This window comes from Pleurodeles waltl, chromosome 11 (genome assembly GCF_031143425.1).
Source record: "Pleurodeles waltl isolate 20211129_DDA chromosome 11, aPleWal1.hap1.20221129, whole genome shotgun sequence".
NCBI classification, from domain to species: domain Eukaryota; kingdom Metazoa; phylum Chordata; class Amphibia; order Caudata; family Salamandridae; genus Pleurodeles; species Pleurodeles waltl.
In genome coordinates, this window is record NC_090450.1 from 908,141,142 (window position 1) to 908,168,110 (window position 26,969).

Below are 26,969 nucleotides of genomic sequence, written 5' to 3' on the forward strand. Positions count from 1 at the left end.
CCACCCACTCGGGGAGCCGTTCTAGTGGGAGAAGCGGTGAGTAGGGAAGTTTTTTGGCGTCTTTTTGAATATACTTCTTCCAGCATGCGTGTGCCGCTGCCATCAATGGGTTTTCGTGTGTGCTTTTGGTTTGCTTATCCATAAGCCATACAAGCAGGGGGACTCCCTGAAGTCGGGATTTCAGCCAAATAGTTTCCGCTGAGCTGGGTCTATGGATCCAATTTAAGATCCACTGCAGCTGTGCGGCCGCGGAATAGAGCTCAAAGTTTGGGGCGCCCAGCCCGCCCGCAGCCACCGGATGATGCAGCGTGGTGAGTGCGACCCGCCTTCTGCCCTCTCCCCACACCATTTGCAGTAGGGCAGAATTCAAACTGTTGAAAAAGCTTTTGGGAATAATGATTGGCAGGGCCGCGAAGTAGTACAACAGTCTAGGTAATATCAGCATGTTTGCTATGGCGACCTTGCCCAATGGTGAGAGTGGTAATTTATTCCAGAAACGCATTGAGCCCTTTACAGAGGTCACCGCTCTCTCCAGATTACCATCCCTAAGGTCTTCTGCTCTGTGATAGACGTTGACCCCTAGGTATTTAAATGTGTCAAAGCACCATTTTAGGTGGCCTGACAGGACACTCTCTTGTTTCGCTGGGGGCCAGCTGACTAGTGGGAATATGCAGGATTTCCCCCAGTTAACTATTAAGCCGGAGATCCATCCGAACTCAGACAGCAGTGACATCACCGGGGGCAGCACCTCCTCCGCTCTGCGTATTTATATCAAGGCATCGTCTGCGTATAGTGATATGGCGTGGAGGGTGCCGCTCCTTACCACCCCCCATTCTTCATTTTTTGCACGGACGCGTGCGGCCAGTGGTTCCATTGCTAGGGTGAATAGGAGGGGGGATAGGGGGCATCCCTGTCTTGTTCCCCTGCTGATCGAGAAGCTCTCTGATATGACTCTACCTGTTTTCACCCTGGCCTGTGGGTCAGTGTACAGAATGCGTACCCAGCGTGTACATTTTGGGCCAATACCCATTAGCTGCATGGTGGCAGACAGAAAGTCCCATTCTAGTGTATCAAACGCTTTTTTGATATCGAGTGAAATCACCGCTTCCTCAAATGCACTCGGGGGAGTGTCGCCCATTACACTTAGCAGTCTCCGAATGTTGAGGAAGGTGTTGCGTTTTGGGATAAATCCATTCTGATCCTCGTGTACCAGAGTGTGCATGTAAGGAGCTAACCTGTTGGCCAGGATTTTACCAAGTATTTTGCAGTCTAGGGTCAGCAGAGATAAGGGTCTGTAGGACTTAACGTCAGTGGGGTCGCACCCCTGCTTCGGGAGGACCACTATCATTGCTTCCCTCATTGTGGGGGGTAGAATCCCATTGATCCCTGCTTCTTCAATCACTTTTAGGAGGTGTGTGTTAAGGTGTGTCGCAAAGGTAGAGTAGTATTCTGATGGCAGGCCGTCTGCCCCTGGGGCTTTATTCCTAGGTAATTGTTCTAGGGCCTTGTTGAGTTCTCCTAATGTGATGGGGGCCTCTAATGTCTCTCTGTCGGTGTGTGTAAGTTGGGGCAGGGAGGAGTCCGCTAAAAAGGACCCGAGCTGTTGGAGAGTGCATGATGTACGTTTAGCGTATAGTTGTGTATAATACTCCCTAAACGCATCGTTTATTTTTTCCTGCGTGGTATCCCTATTGCCCCGATTGGAGGGCACTGCCGGTCCTCCCGCAGGAGCCATGCGAGTAGCCTACCCGATCTGTCGTCTTCCGCTTGTAGTCTAGTCAGGTGGTATTTGTAATCATGAAGGCGTAATGTGGCGTCGGCGGATGCATATTCTGCACGCGCATCTTTTAATGACGTGTATGGCGTTTCATTGCGGGCTACTGCATTTTCTAGTGCTCTTAGTTTCTTCTCCAGCTTGCTGACCTCTGCATGGAGTGTACTTCTCACCCCCCATGTAGTAGAGATACAGTGCCCACGAATCACTACTTTGTGTGCGTCCCACTCCACTGCTCTTAAGTTTGTGGTGCCGGTATTTAATTCCCAATACTGTTTTAGCGCTGTTCTCAGTGTGTCTATGAATGCTGGGTCATGTAAAGCTTCCACTTGTAGCCTCCATGTTGGGATCACTTGACGCTTCCTGCCCCAGTCCAGAGTTATTTTAAGCGGTGAGTGGTCCGATAGTGTCTTGGCTAGGTATTCAATCCCGCAGGTTGTTGTGCAGATTTCCTGAGTACCCCACAATAAATCTATCCTGGTGTGCACCTTATGTGGTACTGAGTAGAATGAGTATTCCCTGTGTTGTGGGTGCTTCATGCGCCATATATCATGGAGGCCCATGTCACTGGTCCATGTTGGCAATGGGCGTCTGGGATATCTGTTGGCTGTTGGGTGTGTGGGGGAGTTAGACCTGTCCAGTGCCGGGTCCGGCGTACAGTTGAAGTCTCCACCCCATATGGCGGGTGTTTCGGGGTTCACTAATAATGCTGGGGTGAGCGTGCTCAGAAACTCGGGCAGCGCACTATTGGGGGCATATACCTCTATAATTGATAGTTGTTTGCCGTCTAATTTACCCTCCACTACCACATACCTGCCTTCCTGGTCTATCCTATATGATATTTGGAGAAAGGGGACACTCCCTGCTATCCATATAAGGACCCCCCTCGCGAAGGTTGAGTAAGATGTGCCTACAATCTGTCCTCCCCATTTACTCCGCAGTTCTTGCAGATCTGGGTCCCGCAGGTGGGTTTCTTGTAGGATTGCGATATGTGTGCCCTGGCGTTTAAGTCGTGCATGCACCCTGGACCTTTTGCTTGGGGTCCCGAGTCCCTTGACATTCCAGGTGACTATGTCATATTTGTGTGTACTATAGGCTGTAGGTTGGGCCATGTTAAATTTGTAAGGGTGTGTCTGGCACTCTGCCCCCCGATAGGGTCCGGTCGGTTTCCCCTGCCCTCGTCGCTTCAGCGGCCGGGCCCCCCACCCCCGGCCGTGTATCCTGTGTTGTACGCAGACCTGTAGTGTACAAACTAGTAATTACCCTCTTTCCCTCCCCAACTGGATCCCGTCCCCAACTGTGAACTTGTAACAAGCTACACACCCCGTTGGGGTGCGAACTGGACTGTGTCCATGTGGATATCTGCGGGGGAGCAATAATACTATCCGGGTGCGGCTCATTGTAGGGGCTCGCATCCTTCTGCAGACATGGTCTGCGGGTGGTTTGGGGTGCTCCCAGGGCGCGGCGATCCATCCCCCTCACCGCTGCGCTCCGCCGCCAATTACGCGCAGTATGAATAAAGCAGATATCTCCAAGAGTAGAGAAATAAGGATACATAAGTTCAGGTGATATAACTACCCACTTCCAGTGGGGCACGCAAAGTTCAGTTCTACTCTCCAACTGTGGCGGCCGGTCCCGCTGGGGGGGTGGGTCGGTGCCACTCGCTCAAAGTGTATCTGCGGTCCTGGGGGTGAGCTCCGGGCCCCTCAGTGCCTCCGTTAATGTGGAATCCGAGCTAATCGAGTTCGACTCCGAGCCTTCCTCCGGGCGGGTCCTGAGAGTCTCGAAGGAGTTCTGTGTCAGCAGGGGAGTTTCTTTCAGGGCCCTAGCTCTCTCTTCTGCAGCCTGTTTCTCCGTGGGTTGACCCCTGGGCGCCTCTTGGAGCGCTTCCGTGACAATGTCGTTGACCAGTTCTCGTCAGTGCCGGTTGCTTCACGGGGTGGGTGATCCCCTTGGCATGCATCCACGTCCAAGCGTCCTCCGGTGAGGTGAACACGTGGGTGCGTTCATCTGTTAATACTCTTAATTTGGCGGGGAATAATAATGCGTACTTTATATCATGTTCACGGAGGCGTTGCTTTATTTGGGCAAAGGAGTTGCGTTGCCTTTGCACTTCTTGAGTGAAGTCTGGATAAGCGTGAACAGTCGAGTCCTCGTACCTGAATGGGCCTTTGTTGTTTCAGTATCGCTTCACGGTCTCTAAAATTTAGGAACCTGGCTATCAACGATCAGAGGGGTTGGCCCAGCGCTGGGGGGCGTCCAGGAATCCTGTATGCTCTTTCCACTGAAAAGAATTTCGATGGGGCTCCATTCAGGACCTCTTTAATTAACCAGTGTTCCAGCAGAAGCTCTGAGTTTTGATCCAGTGATTTTTCAGGGAATCCGAGAAACCGTATGTTGTTATGGCGGGACTTGCCCGCCGCCTCCTCTGCTCTTCTCAGCAGTGTCTTTACTTCTGTATCCAGGCGGAGAATTTGTTTTTGGTTATCCGCTACTGTGGGGGCCAGTTTGCTTAGCGCCTCTTCCTTTGACTTCACTTTTTCGGATAATTTGCGGTGGTCTACTCTAAGAATGTTCAGATCTTGCGACACCGTGTCTATCCTGCTCTCCAGTGAGGTTTTAGTGTCCATGATTGCCTGTAGTATTTTCTCGAATTGTGAGGAGTGGGCCAGGAGTGTGGATTCCAGTGACTGCAGGGTGGGCATAAGTTGTTGATCGCCAGGTGCTGGTCCATGCGTGTTCCGGTCCTGGCTTTTCGCTGATTTGGACCTCCCGGCCATTTTGTCTTGTCTGGTGTGTCCTAGTTCCTCCTACACCCACGCGATCACCCACGTTCCCTGGGCTGTTCGAGCAGGGGGGGGCTGTATGTCCTCACGGGTCAGCATCGGTGTGCGTTTCAATTTTTGGGATTTCGGCCCTCATGGTGATCTTCAAGATGAATTCTTGCTCAGGCGGGCAGGGACTTCCCATCACTAGGCCCCTCAACCAGCGTGGGCGGGAGGGAGGCGGAGGGTGGGGGGGCAAGGCCCATGCGCCCCCACTAGTTCTCCGGCTGGCGACTAACTCCAAGCCCTGGATCCTCTGTCGATATGGGGGGGAAGAGTGTCGTTCCCGTGTGTGCGCGCCAAGTAAGTTCCGGGCGCGCTCAAATTCTTTAGAGCAGTCCAGCGCTTATACGGCGGGTCGGCGCCACTTATCGTGAGATATGTCTTGGCCTGATCCAGTCCGGCCGTGCACGTGCCCCGTATGTTGTGGCAACAATATCTTCCTGCGATCCCAGGGTCTTCTCCGGGGGGGGGGCGCGCCACTTCGCCGAGCATGGGGGTGGGGGGCACCCTCAGAGGTCCCTGGCAGCTAATCATCCACTGTCCTCCGCCCCCCTACATGGGTGGGGGGGGGAATCCTCGATGAGAGGGGGGGCGAGGGCAGCCCAGGGCCCAGGTGAGGGCTCCCTGCCCTCTCGATATCAGCCCCCCCAGCCGCCGTACACCTGCCTCGCCGTCCGGATCACCGGGCGGAGTTCAGATCCCCGTGTCAGGGGAAGATGGCGGCCATGGCTTCTTAGGGAGGGCGCGTCTACCGTGGCCGGGCCCTCAGCAGCCTGGCAGTTTCTGGAGCCGTCAGCGGCAGGTGGGGGGCACAGGGAGCGGATCCTTCCTCCGCCCCCGAGTTGTTGGCGCCCCGGAAGTGCCCTGTGGGTTTTCTATTGTGGCCCCTCGGGACCTCTCTGAGGGGGTGCACGCCTCTCCGCCGTTCCGCAAGTAAAAGGGGGCACCCTCCGGGGTCCCCGGCTGCTAGTCCTTTGCTGCTCACCGACCCCCCACGCAGGCAGGGGGGGAATCTCCGGCGAGAGAGGGGGTGGGGGGAAGCCCAGGGTAGTGCAGGGCCCGGGTGTGGGCTTACTGCCCTCCCAGAGTGGGCACCTCCCGCCGCCGCACACCCACCTCACCGTCCGGGTCCCAGGACGGAGTCCCAATCCTCGCGGCAGGGAAGATGGCGGCTGCGGCTCCCCGTGCTGAGTGATTCTTCAACGGCCTCACTTCACGGCCGCCCGATCACCTCTGGAACCGCCAGCGGGGGGAGAGAGGCTCCCGGAGCGGATCCCTCCTCCGCATCAAGATGTCAGCACCCCAGGAGCACCCCGCAGATATTTTGTGGCGAGCCCGAGACGGAGCGCTTAGTTAAGCGTCCTTCCCGGTCGCCATCTTGGCTCCTCCCCCGGTTGTGACCAGCTCTTGTTGTACCATCAGTAGGACTGGTAGGAGCAGTGCCCAGGTGTACGTGTGCATATGAGGTTGGTCATTCACTCTTGTGTTGGGTGCTGTGGTGATCTGTATGGACTATCTGTGTTCTGTTGTAGGTGTGTTGTATTGTTTAGTTGCATGGTGTGTCCTGTCTACAGAGAGGGCTGTGGGCACAGCAACCTCTGAGAACTAGTTTCATTCGCACAGCTCTGTACTCCCAAAGACAGCTGTGCACAGCTGTGTGTGTTGTTTATCATAGTGTTGTCCTGTTGTGAGGTCACTGACACCCAACAACATGGAGCATGTGAGCTGGGATGGCAGGGTGTGCCGGGTGGAGTGTAATGTGTGGAGGGGAGTGCTGCTGTGGGCACAGGGATACGCCGCTATGTGCTATATCCACGTTGTGTTTGATGGTTCTAGGTGTTGTGTTTAATGTTTGCTTTTGGAGGAAACTGTAACCATGCAGTTGTTTTACCCAGAACATTCATCATCCATACAGGACAATATTGATAAAGCGGACACACCACTGGTGGGGGGCATACGACTAAAATCACCCCATACAGTGCATAGCTACAACGATAAAACACGTGCCGGTTTCATTTTGTCTCCGTAAATGAAGTTAGGTGAAAATTTAGACGTATGCAATCAAGCAGAGAAACCCCCCAGTCAGAATTTAAGATGTAAAGTGGGAGGTGTCTGTTGGAAAACTGAATTAAGATGGGTCTCTGTCCCCCACGGATGCTTGATGGAAAGCTAGCTGGCAGTCAAGTGTGAAGTGTTTGAACGTGCAACCCGAGATTTCATTTTAAAGCAAAACAATTATTCCTTAACTTCAGAGCTGGCATCACTTGTTATTAACATTTTAGGGTTTCTTTATCCAAAGGAGAAGCAACGTTCCCTATGATAGAGCGGAACGTGGTAACAATTTACCTGCGTTCGGATGCTCTTTAGGTCGATGAATCTTTTGGCTAAGTGGGAACTCTCTGTACTCTTAATTGATCAATCACCTCTTATCGATAATCAATAACGAACGTAAGCAACACCTTGAACAACATAACACTTAACAATTAATCCAGAATACATTTCGGCGAACCCTGACCTTTCAGCCAGGAATAACCACACCAGTTTATTGCAAAGTTAGTGGATTTATTTCCCTATATTAACAAAGCTAGCACAATATAAATGTGTCTCAACACCAAATGATAAACATAAATGAACATTAATAGCTGTCCATATCGTCGAAACAAGTGTAATCTATGTAGCATTTGAATCACAAGGCATTCGATAGTGGCAATGCAAAGCACTAATACGATAATCTGTAATGGGCTAATTGCGTACATTTAGTCAGCATAACAAGATCTCCAATTGCATCGTGTGACATATGGAATCCTCGTCTAACCTCAAATTAACATCAGCATGTGGGACTTCATGCAAAAACAATTTGGCAACATCAATTTAGAAAACTCCTAGCTAGGGCCCTTATCAAAAATCAGCAGTTGGTTACCTAAAGGAAACACAATGCAATTTTACAATTTTCCTTTTCATATTTACCAATTCCAATCAGCAATCAATGAAGTCTTCGTCTCACAGGTACCGTTTCTCGATCAGCATGGGACAGGACAAAGGGGCGGGGGCGAACGGGGCAATTGCCTCACGGCGGCAGGTTAAGGCTACTACTTTATGCAAAGGGACAAGTCAAAGTTAAAGTCTCTAGGGCAAGAATCATTAAAGTCTCTTTCTCTCGACTAGAGAAAGCATCAAAGTCTCTCAAAATGGCGTCGCAGCAAAATGGGTCATAGTAGCTACGAAGTCAAAATGGCAGGATGTCCGAAGATAGAGAGAGCTTCCCTCTCGTGCACCTGGGTTTTATAGGCAACAGTTCAAGTCCTGTAGGGTCTCCATTGGTGGGTTCATAGGTTAGCTTCAAATTGACCAATCAAAAACGACAGTTCTCAAGCCTTTACTTAAGCATACATTATCCTTGGAGATGGGTACGCAATTTGCAACATTGTTTCTCGATTAGCTTACTCTCAGAGGCTCCATTGTCCGCACCTGCAAGCCGACCTTGAATTTAAGAGAAAATATGCCATGCTGGCACCAACTTTAAGATAAGCATGCGAGCAGTCTCTGTGGAAAAGTACTGCTTCAAGCAGAAATACACGTTTAATAACACAGTGGAAAAATACGAACGTTTAAACCGTGAGACCAGGCAACTAGGCCAAAGCCTCTGCTAAAGTAATGCTAAGCTAAGGCATTTCAAATAAGCAAATCATAGCACACGTTTATGATTATGTCGAATTAGTGCATTCCTAATACACCACGTTATATAAAGCACGCGTATAAATGATGGCAAACTACTCTGAGGGCACATTTTGTCCCCGTACAATCTTTATTAATTCAGTTAATGTCACACATGATTATTTCAGCACTACGTTTATGCGTTAATAAATCAAAACCTTCATTTTCTGCTTCATCAATCCCTCCTCTGATGACTACTTGTCATCACACAAATTTAGCCCACAAATTTTATCTCATTAAAATTCTGTCAGCTCCCTTTTCCTTTTAGTTCCCCTAGTTTGCTCTTTGTATTCTTCTGCCATTCTTTTCATTATTTTCTCCTCCTTTCTTCTTTTAATTCTCTCCATAATCATTATTATTCCCCTTTTTATTCCCCAAATTCCTAATACACAAATTATCACTATTAATATCCCTTCTATTATTTTCAATAATATTCCATTCCAAATTCCCCCAATCCAATGTTCCACTGAAGCAAGTCCCTTTCCAACCTTCTCCCACACTCCTGGTTCTTTCAGTTCCTTCAAATCTGCACTTTCTTTTGTTAGATTAGCAAGCATAGTTTTAATCTTCACACTATTATCGGGTATATAGGTGCAGCAGTGACGTGCACCAATCATTTTGCAAACGCCTCCATCCTTTGCTAAAAGAATGTCTAAAGCAAGCCTATTTTGAAGAGTCATAGCTCTTTCCGCTGCAAGTTCAGCATCCATCAGGATTATAGCACCTGAAAACTTTGTCAACATGTTATCCACTATAGTAGACAACTTCCTTATTTTGATGGAATTCAGCACAACTCCCAATGAAGGAATCATGGCTCCAAATATATCACCTACCACAGCAGCTGCGGTCTCTCTTTTCTGGATACGGTGTGATCCAGGTGTCTTTTTAATCATCGATATGTCATCCAGTTGATAAACCTTCGGAAACACTATACCCAAATAACATCTTCCCCACCATCCCTTTGGAAGACGATAATAGGCATTATGCCCACAAATGTAATACACCCCTGGAATGACAGGGTCAAGTCCGTCCATCATGAATGTCCATTTGGCCTTAAAAATAAACGTATGTTTGCATTCACTCGCTCCTACAAAAATATTGTCATAGTAAGATTCACCTCGATATATACAAAACTTCCCTACATGCCAAGCATCTAAAGCTATTTTCCCTTGTGTCTTTATAGCAGCAAAATCATAATTATCTACTGAAGTCCTCTTATGCAGTTCTTTTTCTAATTTCGCCTTCATTTGAGCCCTTCTATCATCTGTGCGATCTAAAAAACTTATTTCTACAGCAGAGACGGAGCAAGTAAGGTTCTCCCTATGAGCATGAGCCGTTTCAAAAGGTTGCATTGGCTCGAAAAAATCCCTCATAATTTTGTAATCCCAATATTTTGCAGTCTCGCTTAGCTGAGCTATTATAGGAACATAAGCAAAGGTAACATCATAATTTGAGAAAAAATACTGTATGTTAGATTGACCATAAAACCTAGACATTACTATACTACATGTAATTCCATATGTAAGAGGCATGTGGTGATAAGTCACCCCTTCCTTTACTGATGTCGGTATCTGGGTACACACATAACAATCTTTCGCATCCATAGTCTCAACATACTCTGTTAGTAAGCGATAGAAAACGTTATACGAAAGCTCTTTCTTATCATGCAAGAGCCTCTCATCCATTGCTAATCTTTTCAATGGTGTTAGTTCAGTGACAGTAACAGGAACAATAGTAGAAGCAGTAATAGTCTCATTCTCACCCTTTCCATGCATTCCAAACACAATTGCCATTATTATTAGTACACATGTTAGTACTAAGCCTATACACACGTATTTACAATACTTCTTTCTATTGTTTTGCATAGCGTACCCAGGCATGATCTGTATAGAATCAGAGAGCTAGAAGCACCTATAAATGAAACTACTTAGCAATTCAAGTCAAAGCTTGAACGAGCACAATGTTCACACCGTCTTCTTTAAAAGGCCAGTCACTTTTCGGTTAGCAGCATTTGTCTCAATTCGGTTTAGCAATGTCTCAGCCGGTTGTTTATCTCACGTTAGATTGCAGCAAGCAATGCCATTTACTACCGTTTCAATCAACAGAGTCTATGAAACTTTTCTTTTCTATTTGTATCTCTTCTTCTTCTTCGTTCTCAATGCTTAGAGATACAAACTCATCAGTCCAATCATCATTGACTGCATATGCCCATTCAGGACCGGAATACCTCTTGTTTGGTATCCTTTTCCTTTTCAATTTTGCTTCTCTCTTTGATTCTGTTTCGCTGGCACTCTCCTCCTTCGCCAAGTCCTTTTCTTCACTTGACGATTGTTCCACAACAGTCACTTCCTTTCTTTTCTCTTTCACTTTCGGCCTTCCTCCTTCGTTCAAACCTTCTTTACCCTTTTCTTTTATCGGTGAGATACTTAGTCTTCTTTTTGCACCGTGTCCGTTTGATGGACCTGCGATCTTTTCTGTAGATGTTTGAGCTCTTTCGTTCTGCTCTTCTTTGTCCCCACCTCCAGGGGAATCAGTCACGTTTTCTTTTTCTTTTTCTGTATCGTCTATTTCTGGGAAAGCCCCTTTCTGTTCAGGCTCTCCTGCCTTCTCACTCTCCTCGAGCCCTCCGTCACCGTTACTTTCTTCAGGCTCTGTATCACTTTCAGCTGCTTCAGGTTCCTTGTCACCTTCAGCTGCTTCAGGCTTTTTGCTACCCTCAGCTGCTTCAGGCTCTTTGTCACCTGCAGCTTCGTCGTCGCTGTCTGAACTTTCTCCTTGGTCTTCCCCAAGTGAGTCGGACTCTTCGTTCTCCAATAATATCTCTTTTTCTCCTGCTGTTGCTTGTTCGCTTTCAGTTCGCTTGTGTTCTGTCTCAACACTCGGCACCGTTTTATCAGGCACTGGTAGTTTCAGCGCTTCAACTTCCTCATCTGTGGGACACAGCACCTTCTTTGTATGACTGGCGTGAATCCAGTTGGGAACCCCCGCACACTTCACAGCAGTAGTTGTTGTCAGGATCACTTGGAAAGGGCCTTTCCAACGGGGTTCCAGACACGACTTCCTCACGTGCTTCTTTATCACGACCCAGTCACCTGCTTTCAGTGCGTGTCCTGGACCTTGGATCGGTGGCAAGGTGGTCGCTTCCACCTGGTGAGAGAAAGAGCGAACCACGTCAGCCAGACCTTTGCAGTAGTCTAACACCATATCATCTGTAATATTCAAAAGCATGTTTGCGGGAACTGCAGGAAGTCTCATAGCCCTGCCCATGAGAATTTCGTGCGGAGACAATCCAGTTTTTCTATCCGGAGTGTTTCTCATTGACATTAGCACTAAGGGCAATGCGTCAGGCCATTTCAAATTTGTTGATGCACATATTTTTGCCATTCTCGATTTCAGCGTACCATTCATCTGCTCCACCAGTCCTGATGCCTCAGGGCGATAGCTACAGTGCAGCTTTTGCTCAATGTTCAGTGCTTCGCAAAGTAACTTCATCACCTCGTTATTGAAGTGACTTCCCCTATCTGATTCTAAAGAGATCGGGAATCCGAAACGTGGTATTAACTCCCTCAATAATAGCTTGGCAACTGTAAGACTGTCATTTCTACGTGTGGGGTATGCCTCAATCCAATGACTAAAAATGCACACAATCACCAACACATATCTTAAACCTCCATGCACAGGCATCTCAATGAAGTCCATCTGCATTCGGCTAAAAGGACCGCTTGCCCTACCAATGTGGCTCGCGTTCACAACTGTTCCCTTTCCTGGGTTCATCTGTTGGCAAGTGACACATCGATGGCAAACTGCTTCCGCAGCTTGGCGAAATCTGGGGTTAAACCAATCAGTTTTGAACAATCTTATCATGGCATCTCTCCCTAGGTGAGCTTGCCCATGATAGAACCGCGCAAGCTGTGATAAGAGACTATTTGGCAAAACAAATTTTCCCTCATGTGAAACCCATAGCTCGTCTTGTCTTTTTATGCATTGTGATTTAATCCAGGAATCTCTTTCATCCTCCCTGACATTAATTTGTAGTGCTTTTAGTTCTTCTATTGTATCTACGACCTTCAAGGCAAATGCTTCAGCTGGTTCGAGTTCTGGTTCACTTATTGTATTCCAATCATCCCTTAACAATATACAGTTCAAGGCACAAAATCTTGCGACTTGATCTGCATAGGCGTTTCCCAGAGACACATAGTCCTGTCCTTTCGTGTGAGCACTGCACTTTACCACTGCAACTTCAGCTGGTATTTGAATGGCATGTAACAATTCCCTTATTCTCTCCCCATTTTTCACTGGGGATCCTGAAGAAGTCAGGAAACCTCTCTGTGACCACAGTTGTCCAAAGTCATGCACAATCCCAAACCCGTATTGGCTATCAGTGTAAATGGTGACTTTCATCAATGCAGACAATTGACATGCTCTAGTAAGGGCTACAAGTTCTGCTACTTGTGCAGAATAGACTCCTTGGAGCCATCCCGCTTCCAAGACCCCTGTCACAGTACATACAGCATATCCTGCTTTCAAAATTCCCACCCCATCTCTTAGACATGAACCATCAACAAAAAGAATTTGGTCATTTTCATCAAGTTTTGTATCTTTGATGTCCGGTCGGGGTTTTGTGCAAAATTCAGTCACCTGAAGGCAGTCATGCTCGACGTCTTCAGCGTTCTCAATTTCAGCATTTTCTCCAGGAAGCAAGGTAGCTGGATTCAACGTAGTGCACCTTTTCAGCTGCACATTCGGTGAGCCCAGAATAGTCGTTTCACACCTTGTGAGTCTTGCTCCAGTCATGTGCTGTGTTCGGGAGCGGGTCAAAAGTATCTCAACTGAGTGAGGGACCATGACTGTTACTGGGTGTCCCATCACTATTCCTTCACTCTGAGTGAGGCTGATACCAACTGCTGCTACGGCGCGCAAACACCCTGGGAGTGCTGCTGCAACCGGATCCAGAGTAGCTGAAAAATACGCTACTGGTCTGTTTACGCCACCATGGGTTTGAGTCAAGACAGACAAAGAACATGCATCACGTTCATGGCAAAACAATATGAAAGGCTTTGTGTAATCAGGCATACCTAAAGCTGGAGCCCTGCACATGCATTCCTTTAATTCAACAAAAGCATCCATCTCATCCCCTTTCAGTTCAATCTGATCCAAGGCATCCTTCTGGGTCAATTTCAGTAAAGGCTTTGCTAGAGACGAGAAGTTGGGAATCCACTGGCGACAGTATCCCACCATTCCCAAAAACTTCCTCACCTCCTTCCTTGTCTTTGGTGGACTCATTTGAAGTACACTGGTAATTCTTTCCTTCATTATTTTCCGTGACCCTTTCTCTATCTGGTGACCCAAGTATTTCACTTTCTTCTGACAGAACTGCAGTTTGGAAGGAGACACTTTATGTCCATTTTCTCCCAAATGGTTCAACAGAGCAATGGTATCGGCTGTGCAGCCACTTTCTGTCTTTGATGCAACCAGTAAGTCATCTATGTACTGTACTAGGGTTGACTCGAACGGCAACTCTAACTCTTCCAAGTCTCTCTTTAGAACCTGATTGAATATCGACGGTGACTCAGAAAACCCTTGAGGAATTCGGCACCAACTGTACACTCTGTCTAGGAATTTGAAACAAAAGAGGAATTGGCTGTCCTCATGAAGAGGCACAGAAAAGAATGCTTGTGACAAATCGATGACTGAGAACCACTCAGCCTCGCAAGGGATCTGAAACATTATCACAGCTGGATTCGGTACGACAGGGCAGCACTTGATTATGATGTCATTTATTTTTCTCAAATCCTGTACAAGTCGGACTTTCCCACTTGGCTTTATTAGTCCCATTATCGGTGAATTACATGGGCTGCTTAATACTTCTTTCAGTACTCCCTGCTTCACGAACTCGTCAATAAGTTGGGCAACTTTCATGAGGGTACCTTGTAGCATGTGGTATTGTGGGATCTGGGGAAAGATCGCATTGGGCTTTATCATCACTTTTACTGGTTCTACTCCTTTCATCAATCCCACCTCTTTCCCTGTCATGTCCCACACTTTCTCTCCGACTGTTTCCCGTAGTTCTGCTGGGATATCTTCTTCAGTTATCATTGGTAAAAGACAAATCAGAGGATACTCTTCGTCAACTGTTTCTATCTCATCCCCCTCTACACTGTCCTCGTCTTCCCCATCATTGCTCGTCTCTATTGTTATTCCTTCGTTTGAACACATGATCGAGCAACCCAATTTACACAATAGGTCTCTTCCTAACAGTGCTTTCGGGCTTGAGTCACACACCACAAACTGATGTACCCCTTGATAGTTACCAATGTTGACTGGTACCGGATCTGTTATTGGGTTTGTCAGATGCCTGTTTGCTACTCCCACCACTTGAACCGTCCTCCCTGAGAGTGGCAAATTTGGTACTTCACTGCTCTTAACAGTTGAACGTGTGGCTCCCGTGTCAACCAAGAATGAAACACGATGACCCATTACTCTTCCTTCTACGTACGGACCCCTTTGATCAACTTCTAGGGATGCCGCAAGCACACAATCTCCTTCCTCTTCTGAACTTTCACTCTCCCATACATTGTTTATTCCACTCTCACTGTGTAATGGGAACTGTTGTATTGTGCCGTTTGTGCCCATTACCTGACCCGTTACCTGTGGAGGAACCACCATTTGCTGCTGACTCATTGGTGCCAAAGGTATTTGCATTTGCTGATTAGGTACCATAGGTAACTGCTGTTGCATCGGCTGCATTTGCGTCATCTGCACACGGGGCATCTGCATCTGCTGCGGCTGCATGGGTTGTAATCCTTGCAATTGATTCATGGTCTGAAAATTTGGGTTTGGACCCCTCATTTTCGGTCCTCTCATTGTCTGAAATGCATTGACATCATTGTTTTGCTGACCAACACCTACCCCTGCACCTGCACCTTCCTGCACCACCATTGGGCACTCGCGTTTCCAATGACCTACGTTTCCGCACGCGTGACACGGCATCACTTTCTTCATTGCCTGCACACCTGTCACAACAGTGTTCAAATCCGGACCATTATTCACAAAACCTCCTCTGCCTCTGCCTCTGCCTTGTGGCTGAAACGCCATGTTTCCTTGCAACTGCGGCTGCTGTTGCTGAAACACCATGCCCCCCTGCAACTGCGGCTGCTGTTGCGGTACCTGCTGTTGGAACCCTTGCATCCCTGGCAACCCTTGCAGTCCTTGCAGACCTTGTAAGCCTGTCTGAGCCGCCTTAAGCTGCATCATCATCACCTTCTCTTTCAGCCTTTTCTGTTTCACCTCAATTTCGTCGCTACAGTATTTCGCATAAGTCAAGACTTCATCAATCGGTTTCGACTGCCAGCAGATCAAATGTGATTTTATCATCTGACTTATATCTGGTCTCAGCCCTTCCACAAATCTGAACACAAAATGAAGCATATCTTTCGCCTCTATTGCTTCTGTGCCACTGTAATTCTTGAACGCCTTCAACAATCTCTCATAGTAACTATGAATCGATTCTTTAGCCTCTTGGGCAGTTCGATCAATTTTCTGCCAATCCACATTTTTGGCGGCAACCTTCGTCTTCAAATGTTCGATCACCTTATAGTACAGACACATCACCATAGGTGATGGCGCACCCGTCTCTCTGTCTCTCTCTGGTTCGCTTGTCGGCCAACCTACAGCTCTTTTGCAATCCTCCCACAAATCTGCCGGAACCACAATCTCGAATAGAGTGTTCAGGTCTTCCCAGAGACATTTGGCAAGCTTCACAAACCTATCAGTCTGTTGATACCATTCGATCGGCTTCTCTCTCAGTTTGGGAAAATCATTCGTAAAGGACTGAATATCACTCCTGTGCCATGGTACATGTACTAACTTTCCCCCTGCTGTCTCCCTCATTGGTAACATAGTTACTGTATCACTGCTCTGTGGTCTTTTCTCATTGTGTTCTGTAACACTGTCCCTCCTCTTGTCCTTCCTCTTTACCCATCTGCTTTCCCACTTGTCTAAGCACCTCCACACTTGGGCACTCTGCAACAATTCTCTAAGGTGTGCCTTCATGCCTGCTGATCTCATGTGTTCAAAATCTGTGGTCCCAAAATCCAACCTATAGCTCCTGCTCAAGTGCTTCGTCTTGCCTATGTCAATCCCGTTCCTGTCTGCTACTTCCTGCAAACTTTTATGTACCTTGTTTACCTCTTTCGTGATCTTTGGACATAGATACCTCAACTCCTCTTCCGTGTAGGATTCTAACCTGTTCACACCCATATTCCCTTCCACCAATTCTTGTGCTTCCATGTTCAGCCTCATCCTGCTCACGTAATCGTCTCCCTTCCCACTGTCTGAACTTTGTGTGGAATTTAAACTGTTGAACCATTGTGTCAGCTGTTGCGCATTTACCCCCATCAGTGTAGCATTCACATCGACTGCCATCGATGGTTGCGGCAACTTTTCAGTGTTCGATGTTAATGGTATTATCAGTGGGGGGCTCGACCTCACCAGTGTCGATTGAGCGCATACGGGACTAAACTCCATCAAGGACCCAGACCCAGTTGGCTGAGCCGCTATCGGAGTTATCCCTGGAATGTTTTCTATGCACCTTCTTTCTGTCCCATTCTGCAGTATCTGTCCCTGACTGCTCATACCTAAGTTGGGCTGACTATACAAGGGTACCACTGGACCTACAGTAATGGGCAGTGATATTGCATCTGGATTCTGTCCATTTCCCATATTCTGAGGCATGTTCATCCCCATATTATGGGCCATCATTGCCGGTATGCCCATCTTACTCCCCGTCATTTGAGCATGAACACTTCCTCCCTGCATTTGCTTTTGAGGCATCATAAACTGAGTTGATTCAGCTTGTGCCATCGTTGGGTTGTAACCATTCTGTACGCCCCTTACGGTTGGATCTAGAATCATTCCTCCACTGTTATCACTGCTGTAGTACCCTGACATCTGCGGCTGATAGTGTTCTGCTGGTTTCAACACAGGCACATCTGGATACATTCTCCTGATCTGCGGTATCTGTGGGGTGAGCAGTAAGCTCGGATCCTTAGATCCCGATGGTGCTCCTGTATTCTGCGTTTCCCTGTTCTGTACCGATGCCGGAGGGGCAGAACTGGTACTTGGACCTTGTCCATTCTCTGCATAAGGTGGTGGACGGTCGTTCAGCAACTCCATTATCAATTCCTCATCCTCTAGCTCCTCTTCTTTTCTCAACTTTTCCTCGTCCTCTCTGTCCTTGGAACTCCTCCTGTCTGTCTTACAGGTAGCTTTCTTACCTGTCTCCTCTTCATCTTTAGTAATTGCGGGGAACAATTTTATTCCCTGCAATACGTCTGACCTCCACACCTTCTGTGCATTATCCCACCTAGCATCCGCTAGTGTCTTTTCTACCTTCCTCATCCTTGTTTCAAACTTGTTTTTCTGTTGCTGCCTAGCCATGAGTTCCCATATTGCTAGAGCCTCAAACTGTGCTGGCCTTGGAGGTACTTTCATGTCATACATCGTAAATCTCAAATTCTCTAGGACCCTTATATTGAATGTCCCATGTATCGGGAATGCTACGCTCCCATGATTCTCTGTCCACTTGTGCCATTGCTTTAGCCAAAGACACGGAGCTACCCCTTTTTCCTCCATTACAATGTAAGCTGGTGTACCCTCGGGCGGCGTTTCCTCTCCTACGCTCGCTTTAATGTAAGTCTCCCCCTTCATCGCACTCCTAAATGCTTTAAGGAATTTCATTTTCTCGTCTTTTAATTCACAAAGTTTATAATCAATAGATCACTGTTATTCCACAAGATTTGTAATCAATAGGTGACTTTAATTCCCGGAATACTCTTCACCTGCCTTTCCCCTTCCAATCGAGTGCCACGGACTGCGTCCAATCCGTGCGCGACCCTTCTTTCCAACCAACCTATCCCAGCGCGGCTCTTAGTGACGTCACACTCACACACACTGCGGCTGACAAAGCCTCGCGGCTAATCCTCCTTCACTCAGTTCCTCCCGTAACAACTTTTGCATGTATCGCGAGCTACCAAAACTTAAAACAGATCTGTCGGTTTACTACAGGAAGGGTAACATAATCGCTTCAGGACCTTAGGGACTTTTCACTAACCTCGACCACTATTCGATCTGTTTCACCAGCCTCGGCCGCTATTCCGTCTTTCTCAATCCCCACATTCGCAAGCAAATCTGACCCGCAGACCTACTCTCAACTTGTCAATGATCTGTTCTAGTGCACTTAGAATCTCGTCAAAGCCCGAAGTCGAAGTTCCTATCACTCCCTAACACACGTACCCACTCGTTGACCACGCCCGATCAACCTACTAAACCGCCCAGACCACAACATGGATCAACATACTCCGGAGTCTCTTGACCTCGCAGGGCCCGCCTCAACAACAACCACGTGGACCTTTTTATGCACAAGCGCCAGACGCACATGAAGTTCGACGACTTCCCTACTCTCACACTCGGAGCCGCACCTCCGTTACTCTATGAAGTTCGACGACCTCTCTACTTCTACACTTGGAGTCGCACCTCCGCTATCCTTAAAAAGAAAATCCTCGCAACCCTTTCACACACCCTGCGGCAATAAGCTGTGCAAGCGCAAAAACCCTAACTTCACTCATACCATCACTAGTACCGCCAACGCTGTTTCCACATCTCCTTTCTCTCCATTCGCAAGTTCCGAGATCCCGGGAAAGTCGCGGTGGACCTAGCCCATCATCATCTTGTCAATCAGTTTTATCCAGGAAAATCTAATTCAACTTTTCGAATGGGGTCTCAAAATGCGTAACCGTTAATTCGACACCATGTACTCTAATGGTACAGGGTCCCAAAAGACGAAACCGTCCTCTGCTACCATCTACTGATAGAGCGGAACGTGGTAACAATTTACCTGCGTTCGGATGCTCTTTAGGTCGATGAATCTTTTGGCTAAGTGGGAACTCTCTGTACTCTTAATTGATCAATCACCTCTTATCGATAATCAATAACGAACGTAAGCAACACCTTGAACAACATAACACTTAACAATTAATCCAGAATACATTTAGGCGAACCCTGACCTTTCAGCCAGGAATAACCACACCAGTTTATTGCAAAGTTAGTGGATTTATTTCCCTATATTAACAAAGCTAGCACAATATAAATGTGTCTCAACACCAAATGATAAACATAAATGAACATTAATAGCTGTCCATATCGTCGAAACAAGTGTAATCTATGTAGCATTTGAATCACAAGGCATTCGATAGTGGCAATGCAAAGCACTAATACGATAATCTGTAATGGGCTAATTGCGTACATTTAGTCAGCATAACAAGATCTCCAATTGCATCGTGTGACATATGGAATCCTCGTCTAACCTCAAATTAACATCAGCATGTGGGACTTCATGCAAAAACAATTTGGCAACATCAATTTAGAAAACTCCTAGCTAGGGCCCTTATCAAAAATCAGCAGTTGGTTACCTAAAGGAAACACAATGCAATTTTACAATTTTCCTTTTCATATTTACCAATTCCAATCAGCAATCAATGAAGTCTTCGTCTCACAGGTACCGTTTCTCGATCAGCATGGGACAGGACAAAGGGGCGGGGGCGAACGGGGCAATTGCCTCACGGCGGCAGGTTAAGGCTACTACTTTATGCAAAGGGACAAGTCAAAGTTAAAGTCTCTAGGGCAAGAATCATTAAAGTCTCTTTCTCTCGACTAGAGAAAGCATCAAAGTCTCTCAAAATGGCGTCGCAGCAAAATGGGTCATAGTAGCTACGAAGTCAAAATGGCAGGATGTCCGAAGATAGAGAGAGCTTCCCTCTCGTGCACCTGGGTTTTATAGGCAACAGTTCAAGTCCTGTAGGGTCTCCATTGGTGGGTTCATAGGTTAGCTTCAAATTGACCAATCAAAAACGACAGTTCTCAAGCCTTTACTTAAGCATACATTATCCTTGGAGATGGGTACGCAATTTGCAACATTGTTTCTCGATTAGCTTAGTCTCAGAGGCTCCATTGTCCGCACCTGCAAGCCGACCTTGAATTTAAGAGAAAATATGCCATGCTGGCACCAACTTTAAGATAAGCATGCGAGCAGTCTCTGTGGAAAAGTACTGCTTCAAGCAGAAATACACGTTTAATAACACAGTGGAAAAATACGAACGTTTAAACCGTGAGACCAGGCAACTAGGCCAAAGCCTCTGCTAAAGTAATGCTAAGCTAAGGCATTTCAAATAAGCAAATCATAGCACACGTTTATGATTATGTCGAATTAGTGCATTCCTAATACACCACGTTATATAAAGCACGCGTATAAATGATGGCAAACTACTCTGAGGGCACATTTTGTCCCCGTACAATCTTTATTAATTCGGTTAATGTCACACATGATTATTTCAGCACTACGTTTATGCGTTAATAAATCAAAACCTTCATTTTCTGCTTCATCACCTATGGATACACTCCTTCCCCTGCAATCCCAGATGTTTTAGTTGTGTACTGTCATTTATCCCACCCTGGAAGGAGACTACTGCTGCCCTTTATTGGAATACATCTCTCACCTTTCCTAAGGTGGGAAGTGGTCGGAGACAAGTTTGGGAATACCCACAAATACGCACGTTTGTGGATTTTCACCAAGTCATGGGGTATTGCAGCCTTGTAATGTCCACACAGAGCCCACTACATCCACCCAGATTTATTCACAAAAAACTTTATTTGAATAAATCCATTTACAAATGTGAAACCATCTCTTACGAATGCGGAAGTGTTTTTACATTCAAGTATATTTTCGAAGGGAAGTCTGTATACACACATTTGCTTCCTGAAATGAATCGGAAGCGTTTGAGGCTATTGAGATTCATTTTATTTTTCGATCAGCCGACATTTCAATGAAACCAGGGCTTAATTTGTGCCTGTGGGTGGGCCTTGGCACTCATTTTTGGGGCAAGATCATCAGATTTGACCCAGAGCAAGAGGGCGGAAGGCAGAAAATGGGGAAAAGAGGATGAGTTGAAAGTAAGAAAACAGTGGCAAAGGGAACAAGCTTTTGCAATGCAAAATGTCTCGCATTTGCTTGAGTTAGTGCTATTGGCAATGTAAATTCATAGCTGGACTTTTCTTTCCACATAAATTGGTCAACCCTGCCTCATAATTTCATCTTTTCCTTGCATATAATTCCCATGGCCCTTCATAATACTAAAGCACTTCCATTTACCTTCTTCCTCTTATCTGCAGCAAAAAATGAAAATGTTGCCATTTAGCATCCTAATTCAAATCTGCCATGCTAATTTCAATAGAATACCACTTTCACCCCCCACCATCAGAGTTGCTGGCTGTCTAACCCAATTCCCAAGAAAAGACACAAGACATCCACAGAGGAGAAATAAACTAGAACGGTCACCCAAACATATCAAGAGTGTTCAAACAGTCATGGTGTAGTAAGGATGTTTAGCAACACAAAAGGATGATGGACGGAGTGCTGAACAATGCAAACACTCACCCCCAGTCACAGATCTGGGTTTAATCCATCCTTCTTTTGCTCACCATGCCACCCCAGTTTGGACCCAGCCATATGCAAATCAGTCTTGACCCTGTTCCCCCATGGGAACAGTCCAGCCCGAACTGCCAAGCCAGGTCCTCCCTGGACTGAAAACAAGCATCCTGGGACCGGTTTCAGGGTTTCACCCTTCATCAGCCAGGCTAGCTTGAATCCAGTGGCACAGTGAGCAAGGGACCCACGTCTGGGCATACCCTTCCCACTTAGGGCAACTTTAGCAACACAAAAGGATGATGGACGGAGTGCTGAACAATGCAAACACTCACCCCAGTCACAGATCTGGGTTTAATCCATCCTTCTTTTGCTCACCATGCCACCCCAGTTTGGACCCAGCCATATGCAAATCAGTCTTGACCCTGTTCCCCCATGGGAACAGTCCAGCCCGAACTGCCAAGCCAGGTCCTCCGGGACCGGAAACAAGCATCCTGGGACCGGTTTCAGGGTTTCACCCTTCATCAGCCAGGCTAGCTTGAATCCAGTGGCAAAGTGAGCAAGGGACCCACGTCTGGGCATACCCTTCCCACTTAGGGCAACTTTAGCAACACAAAAGGATGATGGACAGAGTGCTAAACAATGCAAACACTCACCCCCAGTCACAGATCTGGGTTTAATCCATCCTTCTTTTGCTCACCATGCCACCCCAGTTTGGACCCAGCCATATGCAAATCAGTCTTGACCCTGTTCCCCCATGGGAACAGTCCAGCCCGAACTGCCAAGCCAGGTCCTCCCTGGACCGGAAACAAGCATCCTGGGACCGGTTTCAGGGTTTCACCCTTCATCAGCCAGGCTAGCTTGAATCCAGTGGCACAGTGAGCAAGGGACCCACGTCTGGGCATACCCTTCCCACTTAGGGCAACTTTAGCAACACAAAAGGATGATGGACGGAGTGCTGAACAATGCAAACACTCACCCCCAGTCACAGATCTGGGTTTAATCCATCCTTCTTTTGCTCACCATGCCACCCCAGTTTGGACCCAGCCATATGCAAATCAGTCTTGACCCTGTTCCCCCATGGGAAGTAAGGATGTTAAACTGGCCTGAATTATGGTCATAATTGTAATAAGGATCGATTATTAAAACATATACAATTACCAGATAAACCTTTATCAGAAATAAACTTTTCTCATTAGGCTATAATGCTCAAACATCCCTTAGAGAGCAAAATATAATTTTTAAAAAACATGGTCATGTAACCATATTGTTGGCCCCTAGAAAGGATAAACCCATGAAAAAAACAGGAGACAGTAATGCAGTATAACCATATACTTAGTCCCTAGAGAAAGTATTTAGGGCTAGCAGGCCTAATGCAATGATGTTATAAACAAGGCCTTTAAAACAAAAGTTCTCCCAATTCTAAAACAAAAGTTGTAGCCATGAGGAAACTTAAAAGACACTGAATGGTGGTGGGGGGGGTTATTATTTTAGGGTCCCCTCTAACCAAGTGTGGGGACCCAGAGATGGTATAGACAGAAAGAGTGTTTTGACGGGGGTCCCCTTGTCCTAGGACCACCACAGGCTGAGTTATGAGCAAAAATGTTTTGCAAAAGTAATGACTTGCAAAGCATTATGGGGTGAGTTTTCACACTGCAATATTATAGTATGTTGACTGCAGCGCTCAGAACAGCCCTCTGTTCTGTTCTGGAAAACCATAGAACGTACCATAGCTATTTCAGTATACGTTAATATTACAGCTCCAGAAAAATCAGTTAGCATGTTATCCAAATAGTAGACAACTTTCTAATTTTCAAGGCATTCAGAACAACTCTTACAGAAGGAATAATTGCTCCATATATATCTCCAATTGTTTCAGAATAAGTTACTCTTTTTGATCTTCGTCTTTGCAATACATTTGAGTTATGTGTGTCATCTATATTGTCAATCTCGTAAATCTTTGGGAATACAACTCCTAAATAACATGTCCCATACCATTCCCTTGGGAGACAATAATAAGCATTTGTTCCACAGATGTAATATACCCCAGGAATAGCAGGATCGTGCCCATTTAACATAAAGTACTATGTATTCTTAAAAAGAAATACATGTTTGCACTCACTCTCTCCCACAAACTTATTATCAGTTCTGGATTGAGGTCTATAAATACAAAGCTTTCCTACAAGTTGAAAATCTAAAGCAAGCTTCCCTTGTGTTTTAGTCTCACTAAATGCGTAATCATTTCTAAATGTCCTCTTCACTAACCCTTTCTTTATTTTCTCCTTCAGTGCTTTTCTCCTGTCATCAGTTTGATCTAGAAAAGATTTTCCTACTGCCGAAAGCAAACATGTCAAATTGTTCCTGTGAGCGTAAGCTGTGCCAAATGTGAGTGTAGGCTCAAAGAAACTGTTCTGAAGAAATGCTATAAAAATAGCATTTGGAAAAAACACATCGTCATGTAACCATACAGTCAGCCCTTAAAGAACATAACCACATGAAAAAAGAATGGGAGAAAGTAATTCAGTGTAACCATATATGTAGCCCCTAGAGAACATAGTGCATCACTCATTTTCAAGACTAGTAGAACTATTGCAATGGTATTACAAACAAGACACATAAGACTTCTCCCAACTGTAAACAAAAAGTTATAGCCATGAGAAAGCTTTAAAAAATAATGGATGGTGGTAAGGGTTATTATTTTGGAGTCCCCACTAACATAGTGTGGGGACCCAAACATGATGTAGACAGAAATAGCATGTTGTGGTGAACATTTTGTTGGTAGTCCCCTTGTCCTAGGACCACCACCATCTGAGCTATTAGCAAAAATGTTTTGTAAAAGTAATGCTGTGCAAAGCATAATGAGACAAGTTTCTGTGCCATCATTATTTCAGTATGTTCACATGACTGTAATGCTTGAAACAGCCCCTAGAAGACACCACAATGAAAATAGCATTTGCAAGAAACATGACGATTTAACTATATAGTTAGCCTGTACAGGGCATAACCAAAAACAAAAAATTACAATAAATAATGCTATGTAACCATATATTTCACCCCTAGAGGGCATAGTACATTCCATATATTCAAGAGTAAAAAGCCTATAACAATGATATTTCAAACAGGCCTCGGGTGCCTTGGACGTAACGGTTACGTCCTGGGCAGCACCGCTCGGGTGCCCAGGACGTAACAGTTACGTCCTGCTACTGCCCCCTTGGGGAAAGCCCTAGCACTCCCCCACAACGGCCTGGCACACCCCTCCCCTGGGTAGGGCTGGAAGCAGAATCACTTCACCTTCCCCCTCCGTCGCCACCTCCCCCAACCCCCACTGTGGCGTCTGATGACATCAGCGCGTGATCGCGCGCTAACCTCATCAGAGGCTACCCCCACCGCACTGGATCGGAAAATAAATGCTTTTGCATTTCGCCTCCGATCACGTGGAGGGGGTGAGAGGGGCATCAAAGGAAAGGCCTTTCTTTTCCTTTGATGTCTCTCTCAGCATTTCTGCAGCCTGATCGCGATGCGATTGGGCAGCAGAAATGCTTACTAGACACCGGGGAGTTTTTTTCTTTTTATTTACTTGGGAAAGGGTTGCTCCCCAGAGGGGCAAATTATTTCAAGGCCATTTCTGCGCCCCCGGGGGCAGATTGGCCTATTCTAATTAGGCAGATCTGCTCCCGGCCAAGGAGGGATGAGGCAGAAGCCGCTAGACACCAGGGATTTTTTTTAGGTCAGTTTCACGTGAGGGGAACGCCCCTTTAGGCGAGGATCACTCCCCTGTGGGGGGGGGCGAATTTGTTTTAGGCCATTTCTGCCCCCCTTGGGGGTAGGTCGGCCTATTGTAATTAGGCCGATCTGGCCCCTGGTGGAGCAGGAACCTCTAGGCACCAGGGATCTTTTTATTTTCTTTTTTCTTTTTAGACGTGGAGAGCGACCCCTTAGGCAACGGTCGCTCCCCTGGAGGACAATTGTATTTTAAGCCATTTCTACCCCTTTTGAGGGCAGATCGGCCTATCTTTATTAGGCCAATCTGACACCAAGAGGGGCAGAAACCACTAGACACCAGGAATTTTTCTTTTTTTGCATCAATTTCATACAAGAGGAGCGACCTCTTAGGCAAGTGTCGTTCCCCTGGGGGGCAAATTTATTTTAGGCCATTTCTGCCCCCCTTGGGAGCAGATCAGCCTATTTTTATTAGGCCGATCTGCCCCCAAGGGGGGCAGAAACCACTAGGCACCAGGGATTTTTTTTTGCGCCAATTTCACATAAGGGGAGCGACCCCTTAGGCAAGGGTCGCTCCCCTGGGGGGGTAAATTCATTTTAGGCCACTTCTGCTCCCCTTGGGGGCAGATTGGCCTATTTCTATTAGACCGATCTGCCCCCCAGGGGGCAGCAACCACCTAGGCACCAGGGATAGGTGTGTGTGTATGTGTGTGTTTTCTTTGGGGGAAGCAGCCCATGGGGGCACATTACTGTTGGCCATATCTGCTCCCCTTGGGAGTAGATCGGCCTACTTTGGAAGGCTCATCTGCCCCCAAGGGGGGGGGGGGGCAGAAAGCCCACCAGAGACCAGGGAAGATTTTTTTTTTCAAAAAAGAGGGTGGGGGTATGGCCATACCCCCACCCCAAATAAACAGGACCAAATTTGTTCTGCCCACCGGTGGGCAGATGGGGCAATTACCCCCGATCCACCCCCTGGGGGGCAGAACGCCTACTAGATGCCAGGGATTAAAAAAATAAATTGTGGGGTGGTGGCTACCAACCAGTATGGGTATGGGTATGCACCCACTCCAACTGAAGGAAGTAACAGTCTTTCAGCTCTCCCCTGCACACTAAAACATCTTATCCCACGGCAAGCAAGAGGACATTTGATTATTTTGGGTTTCGGTTTTACATTTGGGGTCCATGAGAGCTTTTCAACTCTCAAAATCATCCCACTTGGAATGGTGAGGGCTGCACTTTTTGGACTTTGGGATGCTGCCATGTAGAAAAATCCACAAGACCTAGACACATCTGAAAACTAAACATCTAGGTGAGTCCAGGGTGGTGTGCTTCACATGCACCCTGCACCATTTTCTTATAATGCCCTGCAAACCTCCAACGTTTCTGGAAATCACACATTTTTCCCACATTTTTGTGATGGAACCTTCCGGAATCTGCAGAAATCCACAAAATTCCC